Below are 12,206 nucleotides of genomic sequence, written 5' to 3'. Positions count from 1 at the left end.
CATTCCTTAATGAATTGTGCTGGTGAAATATGGAAACCTTTGGGAATTCTACAGCTGTATTTGTATTTGATCATTTGTTTGTTAACTGTGTTGGATCAGAAGATTGTACATGAAATGTTTTATCCTGTACTCATTCATTTTATTTTGCTAGGTGATCTGGTTTATGAATATCAGTCAGTGATGGGCAAATTTGATTGCATGTGTTTGTATTTATTGTGTTTTAGTGTGCCTGAAATAACTTGAATAGACCAGTTATTTCAGCACTTCTTCACTAAGCTATGTAGACAATGTTCATCCACCTTGCTGTGGCTCTCTCAAGTTGTAAGGCATCTATTAAGACAATATCACTTCTAAAATTCCAGACTTTACAATATATGTTCAGAAAAAATCAGATTTGCCTCATGTATAGGGAGAATTAGAGAGTGAAAATATCACCTCTGGAGCTACAGTGCTATTAGGGAAAAATTGTATGACAGGATAAGTGCAACAAGTAGGTGCTTAACAACTATGGATTCAGAAAGGGAAAGGTAGTAATTTAGCTTTATTCCCTCCAGAGAGTGGGAAGTAATTGAGTAATAGTTAGCAACCTTTAAGTCAAGTTCAAGTCAAGTTAAGATTGACCAAGTTCAGGTCAGAGATGGGCTGGAAGGTGATTGGGTGGGCAATAAGACCCAAGTGCTGCTGCTACTTTTTCCACATCTAGCACACGGAAAGCACCAACTGTTGTGTCTTATTGTATTTTCCTTGTACTGTCCTTTTAAGGCCAAAGCCCTCCTATTCAGCACTGCAGGGTTCAGTTTGCTTGTGGCAGTTTTGCAGCACTGGGGACTCTGTTTTCTCTGCCATGAGGAGCCAGAGGCATTCTTGGTTCCTCTCTCTCCACAGTACTGGAGTGGGTTAAGTCAGAGGCAGAGCAAGTTCTGCATACCTATACTGAGGGCACCTTGGATATGATTCCAGAGAATGATAATAATAAATAACTGTAGTTCAACACAGGAGTGTCCAGAGGGTTGTTGCTGAACATACCACCAGCTGCTGCTGCTTTTCTCTGTGCCTGCTGCTGCTTCTCCCTGCACCTGTTAGGGATAAAGGCATGGGCAGTCTTGCCTAGAGAGTAGGCACCTGAAGCATGAGTGTGATCCAGGTTGGTTTGCCAGGAACTGGGGGTATAGAGAACTTGCCAGAACTGGAACCCTGAGCTGTAGCTGAAGTCAAGACAAGCCGGGGTCAGAAGCTGCAGCTGAAGACAGGGGACACCAATAGTTAACCAGGCTCAGAACCTGAAGCTAGAGCCAGAGGTCAAACTAGAATCAAGAGCAGGAAACCAGTCAGAAGATGCCAAAGGTCCTAGCAGAGTCAGAAGCTGGAGTCAAAACCAGAGAACCAGCAGGGAAATGCAAGGAGGATCAGGAGCATACACTTTCACCTCAGTGCAGACAAGGATGCCGCTGACTAGGCCTGGCTTTTAAGGGCTGGAGTGGGTCAGGTCTTTCCTGGGGCTTCATGGGATTGGCTGTCCTGATTGCCTCACTGAGCCCAGCTGGGACCAGGGTGCTTATGGCAGGTGGGACATGTTCAGAGGATGAATTGCCCTGATCTTCTCATTGGGACCAGCTGGGTCCATGGTTCTGCTATGACCTCATCGCAGTGCCATCATGGGGAAGGTGCCTGCTATTTCTCCTCTCATCTACCCTGTTGCTTCTACCTGTGCTGGCATGGGGAAAGTGACTGTTGCCAAAGCCCCCTGCTTCCCAATGGCACCAAAGCCCCATGTCTGTGAGCCACAACAAAAGGTTTCATTACCCCTGATTTAAAGGAATGCACTCATTAGGAGCAACAAATTAGAAAATAATCACTATTAGGAATCAGTATTGCTCAAGTAGTTTAAATTAAACTAGACAAGGTATTGAAGAATATACAGCACTAATGATACTTCACTGTCAAGATGATACACATGTTTACCTTCTACATTTTATCTATGTTGGCTTTTTTAGAGGCCAGTGAGTGATTTGCAAATTGATATAAACTGAGGAGGAACTCCGTTGACTTTAGCAAAGTTAATGCCAATGAATGCAATGCTCTAATTTATCAATAGAGAATCACAATCTTAAACTACTATATGCAAACAATTACACATTCTGTTCAACTTGGCTTATTATCTAAGTTTTCTAAGATAGAGATAGGTCATCAAAGTTTGTGCCAGCTATAATTTCTGAATTTTTAAAGTATTTTTAGCAATATTCTGTGGCAGGATTTAAGTAAAAAAGTTGGATCATTTTCAGTTCATTTGTAATAAATAATAAGGCAGAAGATTTATTTTTTTGTGTTCAGTTCTTTTAGCATAGGCAACAATTGCAGCCTAGATTTTTTCCATTAAATTATTTTCCCAAGCCCTTGTTGGCCATCATGAGGAAGCACTCTTACTATAGTGTCAGGATTTAGCCCTGGCTAAGGCTACATGCTTGGTGGCCTATTGCCTGCATGGACTGGACTGTTAGTCTCGCATTCACTTCCCTTAAACTCATTGCGGATAGGCCCAACTCCCTCCTGCCACGTCTTGGTATTCTGGTGATATTATCAATCAGGAGATGTTAGTCTTTACCACAACTGCCCAATGGCAATCTGGATAGAGATTTTTTCTGGGGCTCCAGCCTCCCCTATACCCTGTCCTAGCGCCACCCAAATGTTATGCCACCAATTATGCCTGTAGGTCATGGTGAGTAATCTGGTCTTTTTCTTTCTTCTCTTGATATAGGCTGGTGAGCTGCTCAACAGAAAATCTCAACTGAACAACAGAAGAGGACTACCAGACTTTCCTCTCAGTCTCAGGTAAGTCTTGTAGGTTGTCTCTATTGAGTCTTATGCACCACTGCTCTCTTGGTGGGGCACTCCCTCTAACTATTTAAAGGAAATAGAATAACCCCCTCCCCCTGTCTGGGTTTTCACCCCTCTGAGCTTGAAGCTTCTCAACTTTCAACTGGTTGCTCCCTTGCTGGGTCATCTCACCCTGGCCAGGTCCTTTATTGACCCTCCACTCAGGTCATGTGTGCCCACCTGCCCTTCTCCCATGCTTAGCCACAGCCCATGGTTCACTGCAGTTCCCCTTTTACAGTTGTTGGGTTTGAGGTCCTGGCTGCCTCTCTCTGCTTACCCACTCATGGCTCCGGCAAAAAAAACAACCAAACAAATAAACAAAAAAGAAACTGCTGGCACATTAACTGGATTGCAGCCACTTTTCCCAAGGCTGGCTCACCTCCGGTGGAGCTTCCCACCATTTGCACCACTTCTCCCCATGATGTCTTCATAGCCAGCACCTCTAGACTCAATACTGCTCAGCTGAGTTCTCCTGCCAGCCTGCAGCCAGCTGTCTGAGGCTCAAAGGCTCCCACCCTACGTCTTGGGCCTCAGGACACTTCCCTCCTCCTCCCAGCTCCACATTCTCTCCCCTCACCTCTTCTGGTGTGAGCTTCTTGTTTCCACCACTCCAGTGCCAGTCTAGTCAGATGAAGAAACTGCTCTGGAACTGTGGATCCCTCCTTGCTTTTTGCGCTGCTATCTCTTGCCTGGCTGGCTCATCTTCCCCTGCAGTGAGTTTTCTCACATTTTCCTGTTCTCCTTTACATATAGCATCACTAAAAATAATACTTGTAGATTATTTTTCAAGTTTTTAGGTAACTCGGAAGGAAAATATATAGGGTCTTATTGCAAAATTTGAGTGTAGAAATCATGGCACTGGGCAGCATATAAAATAAATTAACCCTAAAATAAATACATATCCTACATTTGCAGAATATCTTTCATAATCAATGGATTCCAACAATTTTTTCCCCTATTTATAAGATATTCCTGAATTATTTAACCTACCACAGAAGAATAGCTAATTCTAGGCTGAAACATCGTAAGTATTTATCAGCTGCACCTACACTATATAATAGTTTAAGAATGTGAATCTATGGGGCACCACCCTTAAACTTGAATTTGTTGGATCGGGGCCTAACAGTCTGATTCAAATCCTATTAATTTCAGTCTGATTTTTTCCGTTGATTCATTGTGCTTTGAATCAGGCATTAATGCCATGCTCAACAGGGCCAGGTACAGACGTTACACTTTTACCAGGATAAGTGATCAGAAACCAGTCTATACCCATAACAGAACAGAAGTTCAGCACACAAAACTGATCGATACTTATAACAGAACAGACTGATCTAAAAATGGCAGAAACCCAGCTAAGATTTGCTCCCCCCAATCAAAAGGTGAATGTGTGTTTTATTCTGTACCCATTTAAACTATATCACTTACAGAAACCATGAATCTTAGATCAATTTCAATTTGCGCTTTTTGAATGTACCTAGCCCAAAAGTTCACACACGCTTAGATTTTCTCCCATGAACATTATGCACATGTTCTAAACGATTCTGTGTATATTCCCTCCCTTCCCAAACAGAAGCTCTTTATCCATATAATATTCTTCTCTCTATAAAAACTGTAACTCACAATAGCATTTTTTTTGAATCACTACTCTTTTCCTAACTGCTTCACTCCCAGACTCCACATTTATCTATAGTTGTCTCCATTCCTTAAGATCTCTTTGTACGAGGGCTCCTTTGGAAATAAGCTCAGTTTCCCCATGAGACAGTGCAGTCATGCATGCTTTCTGTTAACACTGTATTCTATAGGCACATACCATTTTTTCCTCCTTTTGAAAATTGGGCTTTCAGTATTCATGATTTCAAATGTCAAATCATGAAACTAAAATGGAATTAGAGACTCCTGCTTCTCCTCTCCTTTGCTTCCTTACAATAAAATTCTAAATCAGTAGGAAGCAGTTTTCATTTGTATAACAATCATAATAGCAGATTGTAGGACAAAAGAGAAAACAAATTAATGGATTGTCTGTTGTATGTGGTGTCTGAAGAAGCATAAATGCCCTTTTTATCATCTATTTATGCAAAATACCAACTTCTCTTAAGTGAACTATAAAATTGTATGTGCCTGGATAAAAGAACAACAAAATAAAGCTGTATGCTTTTTCAGGAACAGCTTTCTGCTTAAGGAAGAACCTCCTGTTGTCCAAAACCCTGTGAAGAATTTCATCTGCTTCTGAAATTTATTGCTAGAGATATTAGCCTAGATTTCCCTGCAATTGAAAAATGCTGTGTAGGCAGATTCGGTGTAGGAATGTAAGCTGTGCCTTCCTTTATAGTTGAAACCAGATTGAAAGAGGAAAGGAACATTTCTTCCTGTGGACCCATTCTGCCCCCTTGGCAGGAAGTTCTTTGCAGCTGTGCTTCTGGCCACCTGTGACAGCAATGTTCAATAGCTGGATATCCTGTTGTACAACTCTGCTTCTGAGCTGTCCAGGATGATTATTTGGAAAGTAAATTGTGACTTTCCAGGGTTTTGAGTATGCCAAGATCAGGTATAAAAAAGTCCATTGGAACTCTCCAAATCCCAAATCTTTTGGCACTTTGTTAATATGTCATTTGGTATCCAAGAAGGGGGTGTGTATGTGTATGAGAGAGAGGGAGAGAGAGACAGAGAAGAGCTAATAATATTTTTACTGAAGCTATGGTTCAGACACTCAGCTGGCAAGAATCAGCAGAGCAATACACACCAGCTGAGAATCTGCCAGTATAGGGGGATAAACAAAGAGCATATTAGAACTAGTCATAACATTTCAAATTTTGAAATGTCTTGATGAAAAGTAAGGACATTTTTAAAAACATTTGAGGGGGAAAAAAACACATTTTTTACTAACTGCATTCTTTGGGCACAAAGGCTAAAGTTAGGTTATGAAATTCTTTGCTGTAGAGACTTTTGGAATAGAAGAGGTGATAGGATTTTAAAGGAATTCTAGATAGGTTTAGAAGCAAAAATCATATTTGCATATGTTGTTCTGCAGATGAACTAAAACACCGATACTACATAAGAAGAGATGAGATACATGTTGGGGTTAACCTGGATTGCTAGAGTGGAACAGGAAGAAATGTTTTTACCGTGGCATTGTATATTTGTCTAAAGGCATTATGGGGTTTTGTAGCTTTCTTGCTTGCCTTGCCACTAACACAGCCAAGTGACTAGGTTGCATTTGGTATGTTATGCCTTGATAAATTAAATAAACCATAGCACTCTTAAAAAAAAAGTAAGAGTGAACAGATAGGAAAGGTGCTCAGGCCTAGATTTACCTTGTATGTGAGAGCCTTACAAAAATAGCAGGAGAATACTGTACAAAAAAATGAGCTGGGATTTTTTAGAGGAGTCCGAGGTAAGTATACACATTCCTTAAGCTTGAATTTCAACAAGCCTTGGGTATCTAACTCCCTTAGGTCTCTTTGAAACCTGCATCCTCTCAATGTGAAACCATAAGCAGAAAATAAGTGGACTGTTTATAGCTCCTTTTTTTTTTAACTCACGTCGGTTCTTAGCCAGACTGCAGGACCTCCATCTAACCCAGGAGGTGCACAGTCCCACCAGGGGAGACGCCTTGTTGGACCTAGTGCTGGCCACGGGTGATGACCTGGTGAGGGGGCTGCGGGTGATGGGCCACCTGGGAGACAGTGATCATCGCTTGCTGGAATTCACCATCCAGCGTAAGGTGGCAAAGAGCTGCAGCAAGGCAACAGCCCTAGACTTTAGGAGGGCTGACTTCAACAAGCTAAGGAGGATAGTTGGGGAAGCGCTGAGGACCCAGAGGGGAAGGGAATCAGATGTCGAAGGTGAGTGGTTGCTCCTTAAGGAGACGATCCTCCATGCCCAAAGGGAGGTAATCCCAACAAGGGTCAAAGGGAGCAGGAGGGCACATAAACCCCCATGGCTCACTAAGAGCATCCGGGAATGTCTCCTTGCTAAAAGGGAGGCATATACCCAATGGAGAGATGGGGTCATCGCCAAGAAGGACTATGTTATAGTCGCCCGAGGATGTAGGGGGGCAGTCAGGAGGGCCAAGGCAGAGTTGGAGATAGGACTAGCTTCCCGGATTAAGGACAATAAGAAGTCCTTCTTCAAATACATAGGGGGTAAAAAGAGGGTCCCGGGTAATGTGGGGCCCCTGCAGGACACGATGGGCAACTTAGTCATCACGCCAGATGACAAAGCTAACATATTTAACGATTTCTTTGCCTCTGTCTTCCTAAGTAGGGACCAGTTCAGCCACCTCCCTGCTGGGCCCCCTTCGGGCCCCGAGAGAGACACGCCTGGGCCAAGGGTTAGCGAGGAGTTAGTTAGGGTACTTCTGGAGAAGCTGGACGTGTTCAAGTCCGCTGGTCCGGACGATCTTCACCCTAGGGTTCTACAGGAACTGGCTGAGGTCATTGCGGGACCCCTGGCACGGCTCTATGAGCACTCGTGGTGCTCTGGCGAGGTGCCGGAGGACTGGAAGAGGGCCAATGTGGTCCCTATCTTCAAAAAGGGAAAAAAAGAGGACCCGGGAAATTACAGGCCAGTTAGTCTGACCTCAATCCCGGGTAAGCTCTTTGAAAAAATTATCCTGGCACACATCCAGGAGGGCCTTGCGGGGGAATGCATGCTCAGGGGCAACCAACATGGGTTTATCAGTGGCAGGTCTTGTCAGACCAACCTGGTGGCCTTTTACGATCAGGTCACCAAATCATTAGACGCAGGGGTTGCTGTGGATGTAGTCTTTTTGGACTTCCGGAAGGCTTTCGACACTGTCTCTCACCCTGTCCTCATCAAAAAGCTGGGAGACTGTGGTGTCGATGCCCACACGGTCAAATGGGTCGCCAACTGGTTGGAGGGCCGCACCCAGAGGGTGGTAGTGGATGGGTTCTTCTCGACCTGGAAGGATGTGGGCAGTGGGGTTCCGCAGGGCTCGGTCCTCGGGCCTGCACTGTTCAACATCTTCATCAGCGACTTGGATGAGGGGGTAGAAAGCACCCTGTTCAAGTTTGCTGATGACACTAAGATGTGGGGGGATGTGGGTGCACTAGAAGGGTGCAATAGGCTACAAGCTGACCTTGACAGGTTGCAACGGTGGGCGGATGAGAATAGGATGGGGTTTAACACTGATAAGTGCAAGGTGTTGCACATGGGGAGGAAGAACCGGCACCACACTTACAGGTTGGGGAACTCTCCTCTTGCCAGCACGGAGACGGAAAAGGATCTTGGAGTCGTCATTGACTCCACGATGAACATGGGCCGGCAGTGTGGGGAGGCAGTCAAGAAGGCCAATCGTACCCTATCATGCATCCACAGATGCATCTCGAGCAGGTCCAGGGAGGTGATCCTCCCCCTCTATGCGGCACTGTTCAGGCCGCAGCTGGAGTACTGCGTCCAGTTCTGGGCGCCACACTTCAAGAGGGACGTGGACAATATGGAAAGAGTTCAGAGGAGGGCCACTCGTATGATCAGGGGTCAGCAGGGCAGGCCTTATGAGGATAGGCTACGGGACCTGAACCTGTTTAGCCTCCACAAGAGAAGGCTAAGGGGGGACCTTGTGGCCTGCTACAAACTGGTCAGGGGGGATCAGCAGGTATTGGGGGAGTCCCTGTTCCCCCGTGCGCTGCCAGGAGTGACCAGGAATAACGGTCACAAACTGGCGGAGGGTAAGTTTAGATTAGATATTAGGAGGCGCTACTTCACAGTCAGGGTGGCTAGGGCCTGGAACCAGCTTCCAGGGGAAGTGGTGCAGGCTCCTAGCCTGGGGATTTTTAAAAGGAAGTTAGATGAGCACCTTGCCGGGGTCATCTGACCCCGGTGCTCTTTCCTGCTAAGGCAGGGGGTCGGACTAGATGATCTACCTAGGTCCCTTCCGACTCTAGCTACTATGAAACTATGAAACTATATGGAATGTGTATAGTTATCTGGAGTTCTAGAAATTGTTAAGTTCTATTAAATGCCTGCCTTCTTATAAATTAATAAAAGTGGAGCTAATTTATAGATACAATTGTATGTTTCCTTGTCTGTATTCATACTTATGTAGAAGAGGGTTGTACTAAAGTTCACTGAATCTGATGAGTGTTATTGTCACTCCTCAATTAGGGTAATGATAGATGGCTTCTGGAGCTCTTAACCTCTGGATTGGCTACATGTTAACACCTTTTAAGTGGCTGAAAACATTCGTTATTTGGCTTAAAGTTATGCCATGGTAGGGCAGGATCTTCCTAATTCTGCCTAATTTTCCTACTGTTCCATTAAGATGTGGCCACATCCCACAGGTGTTTCACCCAGGTTGAAGTCCTTCAGCATCCCAGAATTTAGTGGCCCATCCTGAGTGAGTGGGGACACTGGGGCACATCAGAGCTGAGCACAGTGCCTCGCCCCCTGGGCACATTGGAAGATTAAGTGCTGCAGCTCTGGACTGCCCAGTGGCAGGGGTGCCTCTCACATTGCTCGGATTGGCTCAGCCCCTGCCAGCAGTGGTGCACTGGGGTGACCTCTGGAGAAAAAAAAAGAAAAAAAGAAAATATATTCAGGACCTTCCAGAGCTCACTTCCTTTCCCCTTCCCTCTCCCTCTCCCCCTCCCCCCGCCACTGCTGCCACCTTTGACTCCTGAGCTTCAATGAACCCAATTATTTTTTCTCTGGAGCTCAGGTGGTGTATGGCTGGCCAGCAGGCAGCACAGCTGGCAGTGGCACAGGGGTGGCAAGATCCAGAAGAGCCCAATCCTTTTTTCTCTGGAGCCTGCACTCCCCCCCACCCCATGTCATCCCTGCCCAGGCTACCAGCTAGCCACAAGTTGCCTCAACTCCAGAGAAAAAAAAGGGATCAGGCCCCTTGGAGCTCAAGCAGTGCCCAGCTGGTTGGCAGCTTGGCTAGTGGTAGCACAGGGAGTGAGTTTCAGCAAGAAGCTGCTTCCCTGGGTCTCTTTGGTTTCACTGCCACTGACACAGCAGCTCCACACTGAAAGCCTAAGCCTGGTAACCCTGTTGTCAGTGCAGTGCCACAACAGCTGAATGAGACCAACAAACCTGAGAGAAGAAGTGTGGTCTCATAGCTGTGGCAGCTCCACACTGAGAGCAGAGCTGCCAGGGCTTAAGCCCAAGAGACCCACTCTCAGTGCAGAGCCATTGTGTCAGTTTCAGCAAGACCAGAGAGCCCCAGGGAAGCTGCTGACAAGGTGGTGAGCTCACTTTCTGCCCAGGTGGAGCAGCAAGCTGGTCCTGCCCCTGCTAACCAAGCCTCCAGTGGCAAGCTTTATGGTGATCAGGAGAAGTCCCGGATGATTGGAAAAGGGCAAACATAGTGCCCATATTTAAGAAAGGGAAGGAAGAGGATCCAGAGAACCACCTCAGACTCTGGAAAGATCATGGAGCAGACCCTCAAAGAATCCATTTCTAAGCACTTGGAGGAGAAAAAGGTAATAGGAACAGTGAGCATGGATTCAACAGGGGCAAGTCATACCTGACCAACCCAATTGCCTTCTATGATGAGGTGACTGGCTGTGTAGATGCTGGAAGATCAGTGGATTTGGTATTCCTTGATTTTAGAAAGGCTTTTGATACCGTTTCCCACAACATTTGTGCAGGCAAGCTAAGGAAGTATGGGTTGGATGAATGGACTGTAAGGCAGATAAAAAACTGGCTGAAGTATCAGGCTCAGAGAGTAGTAATCAATGGCTTGATGTATAGTTGACAGCTGGTATCAAGTGAAGTGCCTCAAGGGTCAGTCCTGGGGCTTGTTTTGTTCAATGTCTTCATCAACGACCTTGAACCTGGCATGGAGTGGGAGACCCTTAGCAAGTCTGCAGATGACACCAAGCTGTAGGGAGTAGTAGATATGCTGGAGGGTAGGGCTAGGATTCAGAGTGACTTAGACAAATTGGAGGATTGGGCCAAAAGGAATCTCATGAGGTTCAACAAAGACAAGTGCAAAGTCCTGCACTTAGGACAAACAACCCCATGCACCGGTACAGGCTGGGGGCTGACTGGCTGGGCAGCAGCTCTGCAGAAAAGGACCTGGAGGTTACAGTGGACAATAAACCTGAATATGAACCAAAAGTATGCTCTTGTTGCCAAGAAGGCTAACAGCATACTGGGCTGCACTGGTAGGTGTGTTACGAGTAGGTCAAGGGAAGTGATTCTTCCCCCCTATTCAGTACTGGTGAGACCAGATCTGGAGTACTGTGTTCAGTTTTGGGGCCCCTACTACAGAAAGGATGTGGACAAATTGGAGAGAGTCAAGAGGAGGGCAACAAAATTGGTGAGTGAGCTACAGGACATCACTTATGAGGAGAGGTTAAAGGAACTGGGCTTATTTAGTCTAGAGAAGAGAAGACTGAGAGGGAATTTAATAGCAGCTTTCAACTACCTGAAGCAGGGTTTGGAAGAGGATGCAGCTAGACTGTTCTCAGTGGTGGCAGATGACAGAACAAGGAGCAATGGTCTGAAGTTAGAGCAAGGGAAGTTTAGGTTAGATATTAGGAAGAATTTTCTCACTAAGATGGTAGTACAACACTGGACCAGGTTACCCAGAGAGGTGGTGGAAACTCCATTCTTCGAGGTTTTCAGAACCCACCTAGACAAAGCTTTGGCTGGGATGATCTAGCTGGGGATGGTCCCCTAGATGACCTCCTGAGGTCCTTTCCATAATTCTATGATTCTATGAATTCACAGCTGTGCAAGTGAAGGACTGTCAGAGCCAGTTTCCCACCTTAAGGTGCGACTGCTCCACTAAGCTGAACAACACTAAGCTGATTAACTTTTGTTCAGCTTACAACATAAGGTATAACCAGGTTCTTAGAATACATGAAGCTCCTTTATGGCTTTTATTGTTTTATAGCTGAAACAATAAAAGCCACCCCCCAAAAAACTCAGGCATGTGAAAGCGTGAACCATTCATGAAAATGTCTTTCTTAGAGAGTACTATAATAAAAAAAAGGTTGGGAAATTGATTACTGGAACCCCTTGTTTATGTATGTAAGAAAGAAGAAGCAAAAATCACCACAGGAATGTATAAAGAGGACATGTCCAAACGACCAGAGCTGTGGGTATGTGGTGCAACAAACATGTCTGGTCTGCAGCACCGCATACTGCACAGTCAGCTGTTCTCCATGCTGCAAGGGCATGCTGCCCTTGTGCGCGCTGCTGGGTTTGGGGTTTTTTTCCCCCATGGTTTTTCTTTACCCCTGGCTATCCAGGGGTCAAAAATAAATTAATTAATTTAAACAAAAAAAAAAACTCCAGAAAAAACCCAAACAGACCAGCTCACAAACATTCAGCCATTCAGGCTGCCAAGTGGAGCTAAGCCA

General features: G+C 45.5%; 1 long non-coding RNA gene across 1 annotated transcript in view; it reads left to right on the top strand.

Moving 5' to 3' along the window:
- Positions 1-12,206, top strand: part of LOC149873045 (uncharacterized) — a 236,741-nt gene that overhangs the window by 136,839 nt on the left and 87,696 nt on the right. The window contains exon 2 of the long non-coding RNA XR_016439833.1: positions 2,756-2,829. This is a non-coding gene — a long non-coding RNA (uncharacterized LOC149873045). The remainder of the gene's footprint in view (positions 1-2,755; positions 2,830-12,206) is intronic.

This window comes from Crocodylus siamensis, chromosome 1 (genome assembly GCF_052110815.1).
Source record: "Crocodylus siamensis isolate JL-2025a chromosome 1, ASM5211081v1, whole genome shotgun sequence".
Lineage (NCBI taxonomy): Eukaryota > Metazoa > Chordata > Crocodylia > Crocodylidae > Crocodylus > Crocodylus siamensis.
This window is presented reverse-complemented; position numbering and strand designations above follow the sequence as displayed.